At 39.6% G+C, this 14,255-nt stretch overlaps 1 protein-coding gene across 1 annotated transcript in view; it reads right to left on the bottom strand.

Annotated features, from left to right (window-relative positions):
* Positions 1–13,960, bottom strand: part of WASF2 (WASP family member 2) — an 81,987-nt gene extending 68,027 nt beyond the window's left edge. The window contains 1 exon segment of the mRNA XM_007491394.3: positions 13,757–13,960. The gene's annotated coding sequence lies outside the window, so the exon portion shown is untranslated.
* Between the last annotated feature and the right edge of the window lie 295 nt (positions 13,961–14,255).

Raw genomic sequence — 14,255 nt, 5'->3', positions numbered from 1 at the left:
TAGGCTTTACAAAGTTATAAAGTATCTGCGTACAGTGCCATCATAATAGTAAAATATTTTACCAAATAGTCTCAGAATAGAAATTAGCAAAGAAGCAAACTTAACCAAAACTCAGTAATAGCTGCTCTCTAAGCACTGATTTTTCTAGCTAAGAATATGAGCTCTTGGGAGGGAATATAAATGTAAGGGAATAGTAGTTCTTTACCCCTATCTAGTTTTAATCAGTAGCAGAAATTGAATTTACACAGATCTGCATAAATTATCTAGTTGTCTGTGCTCCTCTCATACATTTAAACTTAATAAAAACTTAATAAATAAAATTTAAACTTAATAAAAATAACTTGGCTATCTTTAAAGTTGTCATATCTTGAATTCTTCCCTCTATCCCTACTTTCCCCACTTGACAAACTCAAATATGACAGAAGAACAAAAGGAAGGCTTGTCTATCCAGCACACCTGGAGATAACAATGCATATTTATACAGTTCTTCATAGTTTACAAAAAACTTTTCCTCACAATAGGATGTTGTGAGGTAGATAATACAAATATTACTTCCATTTTATTGGTGAGGAACTTGAGGCTTAGAGACATTTTAAATTTATCCAGATTACAAAGCTAATACTTGCACCAAAATTGGAATCCAGGTCTTTCACTCCCTGCCCTACCCAGTCATCCTGCTGTACTGGCCTACTAGCAACTCTTCCAATATGCCCATCCATCCTCCCCATCTCTATCTCCAACCTCTAGGCCTCTGCACAGGACATTGTTCTGTGCCTGGAATACTCCTCCCTCTCATCTGGGACTCTTGGTTTCCTTTAGGACTATCCTCCTTCTATAGAAGGCCTTTCCCCCAACTATCCTAAAATACGCCCTCCTTCCAGAATACCTTCATCTACCCTGTAAAGATCTTCTATAAACTCAAGTTTATGTACATATCACTCCCACTGGAATGTCCATTTCATGAGGCCAAGGACTAAGGGTCCTTTTTTTGCTTTTCTCATTGACTGACTGGTGGAAGTCTCAACTCCAATCAAGCAGATTTTCTACTATACCACACTGCTGGACCTGCATTTACTGCCTTTTACTACCCCACTTAACTCAAATGTCAAGATATCTCAGCTTTAACATAGAGAAGGAGGAAGAAGGTAACTAAAGCAGGAGTCACTGAACCCAAGAGGAGAATGAATCATCGCAATTATAGTACAAATATTTCAGTCAACACTTGTAAAGCACATGCTCTGTACAAAGGACTAGAAGAATATGGAGGGGTCAGAGCTTAATCTCTGTGCCACAAGTTTGTATCTGCAAAAGCCTGGACTTAAGGGTCACATTCTAAAATCTGTACCATTTCCTATGTCCCAGGTTTTTTTAATCCTTCCTTTCCCTCCTGCTCTGCCTCTTTCTGTCACTTCCTAGGTGACTGCTGGAAAATCACTTTGCTTCTTCAGGTTTCAGTTTTCTCATTTGTTAAATGAAGGTGAATATGGCTGCCTGAGCAGGAGGCAAACTGCCTGGCATCTCCATTCTAGCAAAACACTGAAGTGCAAACCAATGTGAATCATGATCAAGACATCCAATAAGAAACTAAAGAAAGAGAGCTTTCTGTAGACAAAAAGTCAGCTAGAAAGCCATGGACAGCAGGAAACAGGACCATCCAGCAAATCCAGCAATAGTGCTTTGTAGTCTCCCAGGGTTTCTAAAGGCAGGATGGGTAATGTCTGAAGGCACTAAGAACAGAGGTTGCCCCAATGAAAGTTCCAGTAAACTCCAGGGTAGGCAGCTTGGAAGTCTCAGGGAACAGCAAGTAGAGACCAGCTCCCAAGCACATAGCCACAGGGCTCAGAACAGGAGTAGCCCAGGTAAATGGCCTCTTAGGTTGAGGTGCCACAGTGGGTTCAAAAGATATAGCGCTCAGCCTCAAAGACTCAGGGGAGCCTAGCTCTGGAAGGTGGGAGTCAATGCAAAAATCTGGGAGACAGAGGGCAGCTGGGTGCCTCGGATTGAGAGCCAGGCCTAGAGATGGGAGGTCCTGGGTTCAAATCGGGCCTTAGGCACTTCCTAGCTGTGTCACCTTGGGCAAGTCACTTAATACCCATTGCCTAGCCCTTATATATAAGTGGAAATTTTGTATACCTTTGGACTTCATCTCCCAACATTCTTTCCTCATCCCAAAATTCCCTTTTTCCTTTCTTGTACATGCATTGTTACATTGTTTATAAGTGAAGGTGGCTCCTCCCTCTCACTCACCTTGTCCTAATGGGAGGCTGGTGAGCTCTTTCTGTCTAGCCTTTTACTTTCCCTTTGCTTCAAGTTAAATAATAATAAATATAATACTTGGAGAATTGAATATTAATTTTAAAAATTTACACTTATCACTCTTCTGCCTTGGAACCAATACACAGTATTGAGTCTAAGGTGGAAGGTAAGGGTTTAAAAAAAAAAGAAAAAGAAGCTGGGAGACAGGCAGTTAGGAACCACAGTGGATAGAATTAAGTTCAAATCTAGCCTGAGACTCTTCCTAACTGTGTCACCTTGAGCAATTCACTTAACCCCCACTGCCTAGTCCTTGCCATACTAAGCAGAAGGTTATGGGTTTTTTTTAAAAAGAGAAAGAAAGAACCCAGGAGACACAGGATAAGACCCACTCCCTACCCAAAAGCATAGGGAGGAAGGGAGAGGGAAAGAAAGCTTGGTCCTGGCCCAAAGCCCTGAATCAGGAACTAAAGGTGGAGATGAGTATATAAGGAAAGAAAGATGGAGATGAGTATATAAAAGAAAACACTAACTTTTATAAAAAATTATTACAAATTTACAGATTCCTCAAAAAGAGAGAATGACTCTATAACAATTAAAAGCAGAGACTCAATAGGAAAACATGGATTTTCCATAAGGACTTCCTGAATATCTAGAAGAAATGAAACGAGATAAATAATAAAATAAAAGCTTTATAGGAAAAGAACTGAGAAAATGAGAAGCTTAGTAAAGAAAGTGGTAAACCTTACCCAATTAGCAGACTCCTTAGAAATTTTATTAGATAAGGGGGCACCTAGGTGGCTTGGTAGATAGAGCCAGGCCAGGAGATGGGAAGTATCTGACCTTAACACTTCCTAGCTGCACAAATCATTCATCCCCAATTGGCCTAGTCCTTACAACCCTTTTACCTGGAACAGATATCAAAATTTGATTCTAAGATAGAAGATAAGGGTTTTTTTTTTTAAGGAAATTATAATAGAAAAAATAGAAATCAATGACTATAAAATAATAAGAAATAAAAATCTCAAAATATTGAGGAAAATATAAAAGAATGTAATTATCTGATATCAAAACAACTAACCTGGAAAACAGGTTAAACATCAGTAGACTCCCTAAAAATTATGATTTTTAAAAATTCAGATACTATATTTCAAGAAATCTTAAAAGAAAACTGCTCAGACTTACTAAACAGAAGGAGAAGACAGGGAAAATACACTAATTTATCTGTAACAGAAACTTCTGACAAAGGCTTGCTATATAACATATATAAACAATTAAAAGAGATGTAAATATAGATAAAAGACCAAGTCATTCCCCAATAGACGAATGGTCAAAGAACATGAGCAAATTATTTTCAAAAGAATTGCCAACTATTAATCTTATGAAAGAATGCTTTAAATAACTAATAGGAAGAGAAATACAAGTTAAAACAACCCAAAGATTGTACCTTATACCCTGTAAATTAGGAAAGGTGACTAAAGATGGGAATATTCAATGTTGGATGGGGTTGTAGGAAGATAGGCACAGTAGTGCATTGCTAGTAAAGCTGCGAATAAGTATAACTATTTTGGAAAGCAATTCAGAATTATGTAAATTAAGTTATTAAGATATACCCCAAGGAAATCACTGATACAAAGAAAATATTCATTTACTGAAAATGTTTATAGCAGTACCATTTGTGACTGAAAAGAATTAGAAACAAAATAGATGCCCATAAATTGCATAATAACTAAACAAACTGTACTACATGAATGTAACAGACTATTACTGTGCTTAAGAAATAACAAATGTGATGAATACAAAGAAGAAACTCATGAGAAAGAGCTATATGAACCAATGCAGAGCAAGGTTAAGTTAGAGCAAGGAAAATAATATACAGAATGACTACAACAATGGAAATGACAAAAATGAAAAGTGAATGTTGCAAAATTATAAAGAAAAAAGTCTTAAAAGAAGATATGAGAAAACACCTTCTCCCTTTGAAGAGGTGAGAATTTCACAAGCGCGATATGGTATATATATATATATATTTTTTTTTAATGTGTCCATTAGTTATGCTGATTTTTTCCCTTTCCTTTTCTTTAAAAAATACTTACTCTTTATTATATGGAATGACTCTGTGAGAAAAGGAAAGGAAGTACTAGAGGTATTCATGGTGATATTTTTTTTAAAAGACATAAATAAAAATTTCTTTCCTTTCTTTTCTTTTTTTAAAAATATCTACCTGGAAGAAACCCCAAAAGAAAAAGTCCAAGGAAAGCTGAAATCCAAAACAAAGCAAAGAAAAAATACTGCAGGGATCCAGAAATAAGCAGTTAAAAGTATCAAGGAAATCAGGATCACAAGATCTAGTAACCTCTATGCAAAATGAGAGGGGAGCTTGGAATTGTGAAAATACAATTATCCTTTTGTCTTTTAATGTAATCAATCAACAACCTTTAATTTAATTAATCAGAAACCTGGAGGTCCTTTACCATTGAGATGTGCAGGGATAGACCAGCCCAAAGTGAAAGGAATGAGAAACCAAAGAGACAGGAAATAGATCCCACAAGCACTGCCCCTCCCCCCCTGCAATACCAGACAAATTAAAAAACTATGATTGGTTCCTGAGGTGACATAGGATGTGAGAGAGCTAATGGGTGGAGGAAAATGTTTATAAGGTAAGACCCAACACAAAGTGGGACATTCACACTTGAATTTCACTTGAGCTCTAAAGGCACTAGGATTCGGACTCAGAGGCTGACTGAAGGAGCTCTCTCTTGGGTTGGTGAGACTCTTGCTGAAGAGACTACCTTGATTTCTGGCTAGAGATCGGGACCTGAGGAAACCTTTATCTGTGGATTCCTCTGGATCTGCACTTAGGATATTTAGCTAAGCAATATTTTCTACCTCCTTCCTACATTTCCCTCTTTTATTATATCCCTATTTTAATTCAACTAAATTGTTAAAAGCTACTAACTGTCTCAGAATTAAATATTTAATTATTATAATTGACGACCACAACCTTTTTATAACTATTACAGAATATAAAACTTCAAAAGGCAAAAAGAGAGATGGGCTTACAACCAAGGATAACTTACCCTGCAAAGCCAACTATAATCTTACAGGAGAAGAAATTGATCTTTAATAGAATAGAGAACTTTCAAGCATTTCTGGTGAAAAGAACAGAATAGGAACTCTGAAATACAAATATATTTATAAGAATCCAGAGAAACCTAGAGGGGTAAATTTATCTGACCAATTAGAAAGAGCTATATGATGATGTAATGCTAACATTGTAAAGTGGGGGAAAGAAATAAGCATCCTTTCAGAATCTTAATGTCTTCAAAGTGTATTTGAAGGAGTTAAAAATAAGATCTATGGCATAGATTAGTTCTATTCAAAAAGTTTGAGCAGAGAAAGAGAAGGAAAAGCAACAGAAGAAAAATACTAGTGTAGAAAGGAAGAAGGGGATGGAATATACTATTTCTTATAACTGAGGTGCATGTGAAAAAGAATACCCAAATGGAAAGGAAGGGATGGAAGAATTGGAACATCCAACAAACCTCATTTGTTTTAAATGGACAAAGGGTTGAATACAGACATAAAAAATTTGGTATAGAGATTCATCAAACTCAAAGGGAAATGGGGGAATAGGGAAGCATTAAGAGGTAGCATAATACCAGGATGAAATAGCTAAAAGCAAAACAAACTTCCTGTTTTTGAAGCGGAGGATTTAAAAAAATAAGAAAAGCAAAGAACTAATAGCCTCTTAGACAACTAAGGAATGGCTAAACAAACTGTAGTATGTGATGTAATGGAATAATACTGTACCATAAGAAATGATGAGAGACAATTTCAGAGGATTCTCTGTAGTATGAACTGAGGGAGAATGAAATGAAGAAAATCCAAGAGAACAACTCTGAAAGACTTAACACTAATCAATGCAATAACCACATCTCCACTGGAACTGAGATAAAGCCTGCTCCAGACAGAAAGATAATGAGCACACGATGCAAACACACATTTGTGGATGTGATCACTATGAAGATTTTTTTTACTATGCTTATTTGTCACAAGTATGTTTTCCTCCTCTTTTAATTTTTAATGGGGGGTGGTTAGTAATAATGATTTTAAAAAGAGAGCAATTTAAACATTTTTAAATGCACAAAAGAAAAGAAGTTCAGAAGCACAGAAAAGTTTTGTTGTTTTTTTTTAACCCTTACCTTCTGTCTTGGAGTCAATACTGTGTATTGGCTTCAAGGCAGAAGAGTGGTAAGGGCTAGGCAATGGGGGTCAAGTGACTTGCCCAGGGTCACACAGCTGGGAAGTGGCTGAGGCCAGATTTGAACCTAGGACCTCCCATCTCTAGGCCTGGCTCTCAATCCACTGAGCTACCCAGCTGCCCCCACACAGAAAAGTTTTAAAAGAAATGTGAATCATTTATTATGTGCTTTTTCTTAAGAAGCAAGCATGGAGACTCAGTTTCACATAGGAACCTTTTGTGAGTAGTGTGTATGAAATGTTTTTTTGGCAGTGTTCAAGTTCAGAATTAAAATTTTACAACTTTTAAAGCAGAGGGAAAAAATGAAAGTTTGAAGAAAAATAAAATTTAAGATAAAATTAATAGGTTGACCTAGATGATCTCTTACAGTGCTACAATTAGAATCTACAATCAGCTTCTATGACTATCATCATAATTTATCTTGAACCATTGGTCAAAAGATTAAAGTAGAAAAGAGCATGGTTTGTGCTTCCCCATGAAGTTCACTATTCAAGAGTTAAACAGAACTCTCCATTCCTTATATAACACTGCCTTCCTTCATTTCCTACACACACACCGTGCACATGAGAGGATGGGGGGTTTGTGGTGGTCAGGTTTTTTTTCAGCAATGAACTAATCTAGAAGTAGCTATCCAGTGACACAATGACAATTCTAAGAATCAACTGGGCCACAAAAGCTAATTCTCCTACCTCAGAAGAAACCTAGATCTCCTTTCACTCATTCCACTCCATTTATTATAGGAAAGTAACAAATCAGTCAATATTGGACGTTAAGAATCATGGAAAAAAAGGAAAAGACAGAACTTGTTCAACCTGGGGATATCTTGAGCAACCTACTCCTAGGATACATAATTGCATAAAATACAAATTTATAAATGGGCTAAAATGATATTTTTTTGAAATTTTTATTTAATTAATTTAGAATATTTTTCCATGGTTACATGATTCATGTTCTTTCTCTGCCTTCCCCCACCCCTCTCCGTAGACAATGAACAATTCTGCTGGATTTTATATGTGTCATTGATCAAGACCCATTTCCATACCATTGATATTTGCACTAGGGTGATCATTTAGAGTCTACATCCCCAATCATATCCCCATCAACCCATGTGATCAAGTTTTTCTTCTGTGTTTCTACTTCCACAGTTCTTTCTCTGGATGTGGATAGCATTCTTTCTCATAAGTTCCTCAGAATTGTCCTTGATCAATGCATTGCTATCCATCTCTGTGTATAAGGTTCTCCTGGTTCTCCTCCTTTCACTCTGTGTCCATTACAGGAGGTCGTTCCAATTCACATGGAATTCCTCCAGTTCATTATTCCTTTGAGCACATTCCCCAATTGAAGGGCACCCCCTCATTTTCTAATTTTTTGCCACCACAAAGAGCAGAGCTATGAATATTTTGGTACAAGTCTTTTTTCTTAGGATCTCTTTAGGGTACAAACCCAGCAGTGCTATGCCTAGATCAAAGGGTAGGTAGTCTTTTAGCGCCCTTTGGGTATAGTTCTAAATTGCCATCCATAATGGCTGGATCAATTCATAACTCCACCAGCAATGTATTAATGCCCCAATTTTGCCACAGCCCCTCTAACATTTATTACTTTCCTTTGCTGTCACATTAGCCAATGTGCTAGCTGAGACATGCTACCTCAGTTGTTTTGATTTGCATTTCTCTTATTATAAGAGATTTAGAACACTTTTTCATATGTTTATTAATAGTTTTTATTTCTTTACCTGAAAACTGCCTATTTATGTCCCTTGCCCATTTATCAATTGGGGAATGGCTTGATTTTTTGTACAATTGATTTAGCTCTTTATAAATTTGAGTAATTAGACCTTTGTCAGAGTTTTTTGTTATGAAGATTTTTTCCCCAATTTGTTGCTTCCCTTCTAATTTTGGTTGCATTGGTTTTATTTGTACAAAACCTTTTTAATTTAATGTAATCAAAATTATTTATTTTACATTTTGTAATATTTTCTATCCCTTGCTTGGTCTTAAAATCTTTCCTTTCCCAAAGATCTGACAAGTATACTATTCTGTGTTCACCTAATTTACTTAGAGTTTCCTTCTTCATATTCAAGTCATTCACCCATTCTGAGTTTATCTTGGTGTAGGATGTGAGATGTTGATCTAAATCTAATCTCTCCCATACTGTATGAAATGATATTTCTGAGCAATTCTGCACTGATAAATATTTATGAACTATCAGAAATGTGTTGGGAAGGAGTAGAGGAGAACTCTGGGGCAGTTTGATCAAGACTTGCTCCTATAAGAGCCAAGAAAGTGACTTTAGTAGGGACAGTAAAAGGGTAAAAGTGCCATTTTTGGACACTTTAGGACTTCTCATAATTGTGGAACAGCTTTAGGCACTCAAAAAAATTGGCTGGGTAATGTATAAGCACCAAACATAGGATTTTATGGGACTTGCTCCTTTGATTGTGGGCTTTAGCTAAGTAATCTTTCCAGCTCTTAGCAGTACAAGTAGAACTCACTTTACAAACTTCGTAACTTTGTACAAACCCTGTACACTTTGTGCCCCTGAAAACTGCCTCTAGGATAAAACAGGAAAATTCACTGTGTGTCAATTAATCTAGCTCCAACCAACCTTTCCAGGCTCATTGGACATTACTCTCCATGCAATCTACATTCCAGTCAAAATGTCCTATTTACTATTCCCCATATATGATATTCCATTTCCTGTCACCAAGACTTTGTTGGGGTTGTCCCTATGCAAATTGTTGAAAGAGTTCATTGAGAACATGGAGGATAGAATGTCACTAGAATTCCTTATCTTAATTCTGAGGGACCTATGAAAATGAATGCTATCCACCTCTAGAAAAAGAACTATTGGAGTATAAATGCAAATAACATGATTTATCACTTGTTTATTTGTGTATGTGTTTTGGGGTTTTGGTTTTATAAGACTATTCACTTATAAAAATTAATAATATGGAAATGTTTTGAGTGATAATACATGTTCAGCCCAGATTGAATTGCTTGTCAAATCCAGGAGTGGGGAGGGAGACAACATAAATCATATAACTTTGGAAAACTTATGTGTAAACTTGTTATTAAAATAAAATAAAGATAAAACTAAAAACACCAATTCCTTGTCTTCCTTCTCAGCCCATTTGCCAGGTCTTAAAGAGGCATATCCTAATCCTTTCCTAGAAATACCTTTATCTAAATTTTATATTTATTTATCTGTTTATATGCTATTTTCTTCCCAACAGGAGGTAAGCTCTTTGAAGGCAAGGATCATTTAATTTATATCTCTGAGCTAAGCACAGTACTTGGTACATAGTAGCTACTTAACAAATGTTTGTTGGGTGAATTAATATAAATTGAACTTTTGTTAACACCAAACCTATAGGAACCTTCTCTATTTAAATACATTTTGTAGTGAATCCTTTTTGTAAAGCAAACAATTATCCATAATTTGTTTTGTAAATCTAGATCTTCCTATCAGGTGCATATAAAAGTGAAATACATCAGTACTTTAAATTAAAAATACATTACAACTAATTCTTCTACATTTTAGCATTCTTCTCTGGTGACACAAGAACATGAAAGAGACTCTGAGTTTCCAAAGGTTACACAGGTAGGGGTACAAGCTATATGGTTGGTTCTCCCAAGTTAAAAAGGGTCTAAGTAAGTCTAAAAAAGGCGTGCACCAAGTTTCCATTTAATTCCTGTGTAAAGGCAAGGCCCTCCTTTGGATCTCCATTTTTTCTTTGTAAAATAACGAAAGGTTGGCCTAGATGATCTCACAGTCCCTTCCAGCTCTAAAATCTCACCAGAAGGTGGGACACCATATCATGAAATTTTTTGGCCAAAGCAACTCAGAGAGATAATTTCCAAAGCATGGCTTGATTGAGACAAGCATCACTGAATGGATGGGGCACCTACATACATATAATAATATATGTTTTGAAGTCCTTAAGCAAATAGGTTCTTTGCAAAACAAATTCCCTACACAGAACTACAGCAGTAATGATATTATAACTAAAGACCAATTTTATTTGCAAATTAACTCTAAAATTCTAAAAATCTAGGGATCGCCTGGTTCTGCTCATGAGAATGAGAGATTAATTTTTCTCCAATACAAACAGGCAAATACATGCTGAGCAATTCTCTCACTTACCAAAAGTCACTACATAACATAAAATATAAAATAAGCAATTTCTTTTGACAACAGGCATAAATTGAACACATTATGGTGTTGTTCAACTGTAAAGTGCCTTTTGCCCTATCCTGTATTTAGATCAAGATTAATTCCTCTGAAGTTGAAACCACTAACTAGAATCAGTTAAAATATACTACAAGACTGACTTGGTAATTATATCAAGAGAAAGAGTTATCTTACTGATGAATCACCTGTACAGTGAAACGTTCTGAATTGTTTTTTTAATTGTCTTGTGGGGTTTAGGGGAAAAAAATTTATTTGATCTTGTAATATAATTTCCACTGAACAAATTACAATTGACTTTTTCCATGACAGCAGCCTCTGACAGGGACAGCTCAGAAGACATTTAAACAAGAATAAGTTTCACATGCTTTCCTTCCTCCTTTAGCTCTCAGTTTCTTTTTTTTCTGGTTTTTCAAACGAAGAATAAAGTGGTAGCTCTAATACTAAGACACCCCCTCTTTCTCAGCTTTCTTTCTTACCCCTTCTCCAAAAAGGACTCCTCCCACCCCAAACTAAGATATGAGAACCCTCCCCAGGTGAGTCCTTCCTCAACTGCCTAAATTGGTGCCTTTGGGGTACCTCAGTAAATCTACTGCTCCTCTGTGGAAAGACTTTGGAAACACTTGGTCTTACCTCTCTGTAGACCAACCTCCCACAATCCTATGGAGCAACCACAATACACTTCACATACCCGTCTCTTTTTGGAGCAGCTCTGATACCTTCCCATCCAATTGCCATCAGCAAGCCTGGCACTGTCCCATTCAACCCCACATCTTTCTTCTCCATCTATAGGCTCTCCCCCACCAACTCTTATTTGCTTATGGGACAGTTTTGAGGAGCCCTCACACACTCCTCTCTATTGGATGGCCCTGATCTCCCCATCCACTCTGGGGAAATTCTGGTTTGTGCCACCACCCCCATTCTCACTTGTCTGAAAGTTGACTCTGAGATTATCTATAAGGCACCCCTCCTCTGTGTCCTCCACAGAACTACCTAGGGCCAGGTCCTGGTGTTCCCACATCCCACTTAACCACACATCATAGTCACATCCCATTCTTCCCTCTTTATGATACTTTATTGGACATTCCCAAATGTACAGCTCTCCATGGCCTTGTCTGGGTAGCCTCTAGTCTCCCATTTCCTTCTGCCTAGTGGCAGCTCTGAATACCCCCCCCCCCATCCATCCATCCATGGAATAGGCTTGGATCCCCCACATGTACTTCTCTGGCCATCACTGGCATTGCCTCCCTATCATTTCCACCTCTCTTTGGGGGCAGCCCTTGTAGCCCTTACCCCCATTCTCAATTCCCTTATTACCCTTCCCCCACCCACCTTCTTGTCCCACCTCCCTATGAGATAGTCTTTACAGTGCCAACACCCATCCCACTTCCCCAGGGGGCAATTCTTGGTCTGTTCTACCACTCCCATTCTCACCTGTGGGCAAACCTTGGTATTCTCCCTCCCCCCCCTTCTACTTGTGTATGGGACAGCCCTGGACCATCACCACCCACAATGTGTCTTTGGGTGACCCCTGTAGCCTCCTCCAAACACACAGTACTCACTTTCCTAGAGGGCAGCTACAGCATTTTAATGGGTCGACCCTTAAATTCCCCTATCCTCATTTCCCTATGGGCTGGCTTTGGGAACTTCCAACTATCTAGAGGCAGCCACCATGTGCTCTTCCTTTATGCTTTCCTATGCGTCATTCCCTATGGGATGGCCTGGGTACCCATTCCTACCTAACTATGGGACAGTCCCATACCTACCTTCATCTTACTACAGAGGAGACCTAGCATTTCCCAAATACTTGTAGCGATCTTTGGGACAGTCTAACAGTCCTTTATACTTGAGGTTGGGGTTCCCCTTCCTTCTAATTCCCCTATGGGATGGACCTGGTACCCATCCCTACTTCTTGACAGGGAAGATCTGCTCCTCCCTGCTCTCTCCCCTATGGGGCAACTGTGGGACCTACAAGCACATCTCCAAAAGGAGACTAAGATTTTCTGCTGATTCCACTGGTCCTCATTCTTCAGTGGGACAGTATGGGACCCTATTCCCTTCCTATGGAATGGCCAGAGGCCTCTGCTCATTCTCCTATAGGACAGCCTAGAATCCCCTGCTCACTCCCCTAAGGACTGCCTGGGATCCCTTGCTCACTGCCCTATTGGACAGTCTGGGACCCCTACTCTCACAATATGGAATGGCCATAGACTCTTGTTCATTTCCCTATTGGACAGCCCAGAACCCCCTGCTCACTCCCCTAGGGACAGTCTGGAACCTCTACTCACTCCCCTAGAGACTGCCTAGGACCCCTTGCTCACTGCCCCATGGGACAACCTAGAATCCCTACTCTCTCCCCATGGAATGGCCAGAGACTCTTGCTCATTCCTTCATAGAACAGCCGAGAACCCTCTGCTCACTCCCCTAAGGACAACTCATTCTATCATAGGGTAGTCCAGGGACCTCCTGCTCACTTCCTTATGGGAGAGCTCTAGGACTCCTATTTACTAGCCATTTATTCACTCCCTTATACAATGGCCTAGGATCCTTGTTCATTCCCCTATAAAGAGCTTGGGACCTCTAGTCCCCTCCCATAGAACAGCCTCCCCACGAAACAGCTTAAGACCCCTGTTCACTTCCCCATAGACAGCTTGGACCCCTTGTTCACTCCACTATGGGGCAGCCTAGGACCCCTGCTTAATACCCCCACGGAACAGCCTAGAACTCCTGCTCCCTCCCCCATGGAATAGCCCAGGACCCCTGCTCATTCCCTACGGAACAATCTGAGACTCCCAGCTCCACAAACAGCCTGGGACCTCCCTGCTCACTTCACTATGGAATACTCTAGGATTCCTGCTCCTTCCTCCCTGTAACAGTCTAGGACCCTCTGCTCCCTTCCCCATGGAACAGCCTGGGTCTCCTACTGGTATCCTCCCCCGCCCCCACCTGCCCAGTGCCTTCCAACTCGGACCCCTCGGACGCCGGCCCCATCCTAGCCCGGCCCCGCCAGGAAGCCGCCCTCACCCGAGGACAGCGAGACTTGTTGCTCACCTGGCCTCCGAAAACCCCGCAGCGGCGGGACCTGGCCACCCCTCTACGCCTGCTGCCGTGGTCTGTAGGGTCGTCTCGACCCGCCGACAGCAGCCGCCACTCGCGACTGCAGAACCGTCCTCAGCTCGCTACGCCCCCGGCAGCGCTCGCCAGGACCGCGTCCGCCATTACGCGCTCCCCTCCCTTGGACGCAGCCCCACCCCGACACCAGACCTGATTGGTCCATGACCGAGTTTTCAGCTCTTTCATTGGCCAAACTGGAGTGCCTGTCAAACTAATACGCAAAAGACGTACTCTGTAGGCTCTGCCCCGGGAGCTCCACCCGAAAGACTTCCGCAAATGGAGTAAACAGGAGGGAGGAAACCAAGTAAAGTTAAAGGCAGGTACTATCAAGTCAACTTCCTAAATTAAAGGCAGAAAACATCGCTTCTGAACGGAGAATATCTTTTTAAATAATTTCTAGAGAAGTTTCTTTCTAATATAAGGTTCTATAAAGATG

Source organism: Monodelphis domestica, chromosome 4 (genome assembly GCF_027887165.1).
Source record: "Monodelphis domestica isolate mMonDom1 chromosome 4, mMonDom1.pri, whole genome shotgun sequence".
Classification (NCBI taxonomy): Eukaryota; Metazoa; Chordata; class Mammalia; order Didelphimorphia; family Didelphidae; genus Monodelphis; species Monodelphis domestica.
The sequence above is the reverse complement of the archived record's forward strand: the minus strand, read 5'-3'. Positions and strand labels throughout refer to the sequence as shown.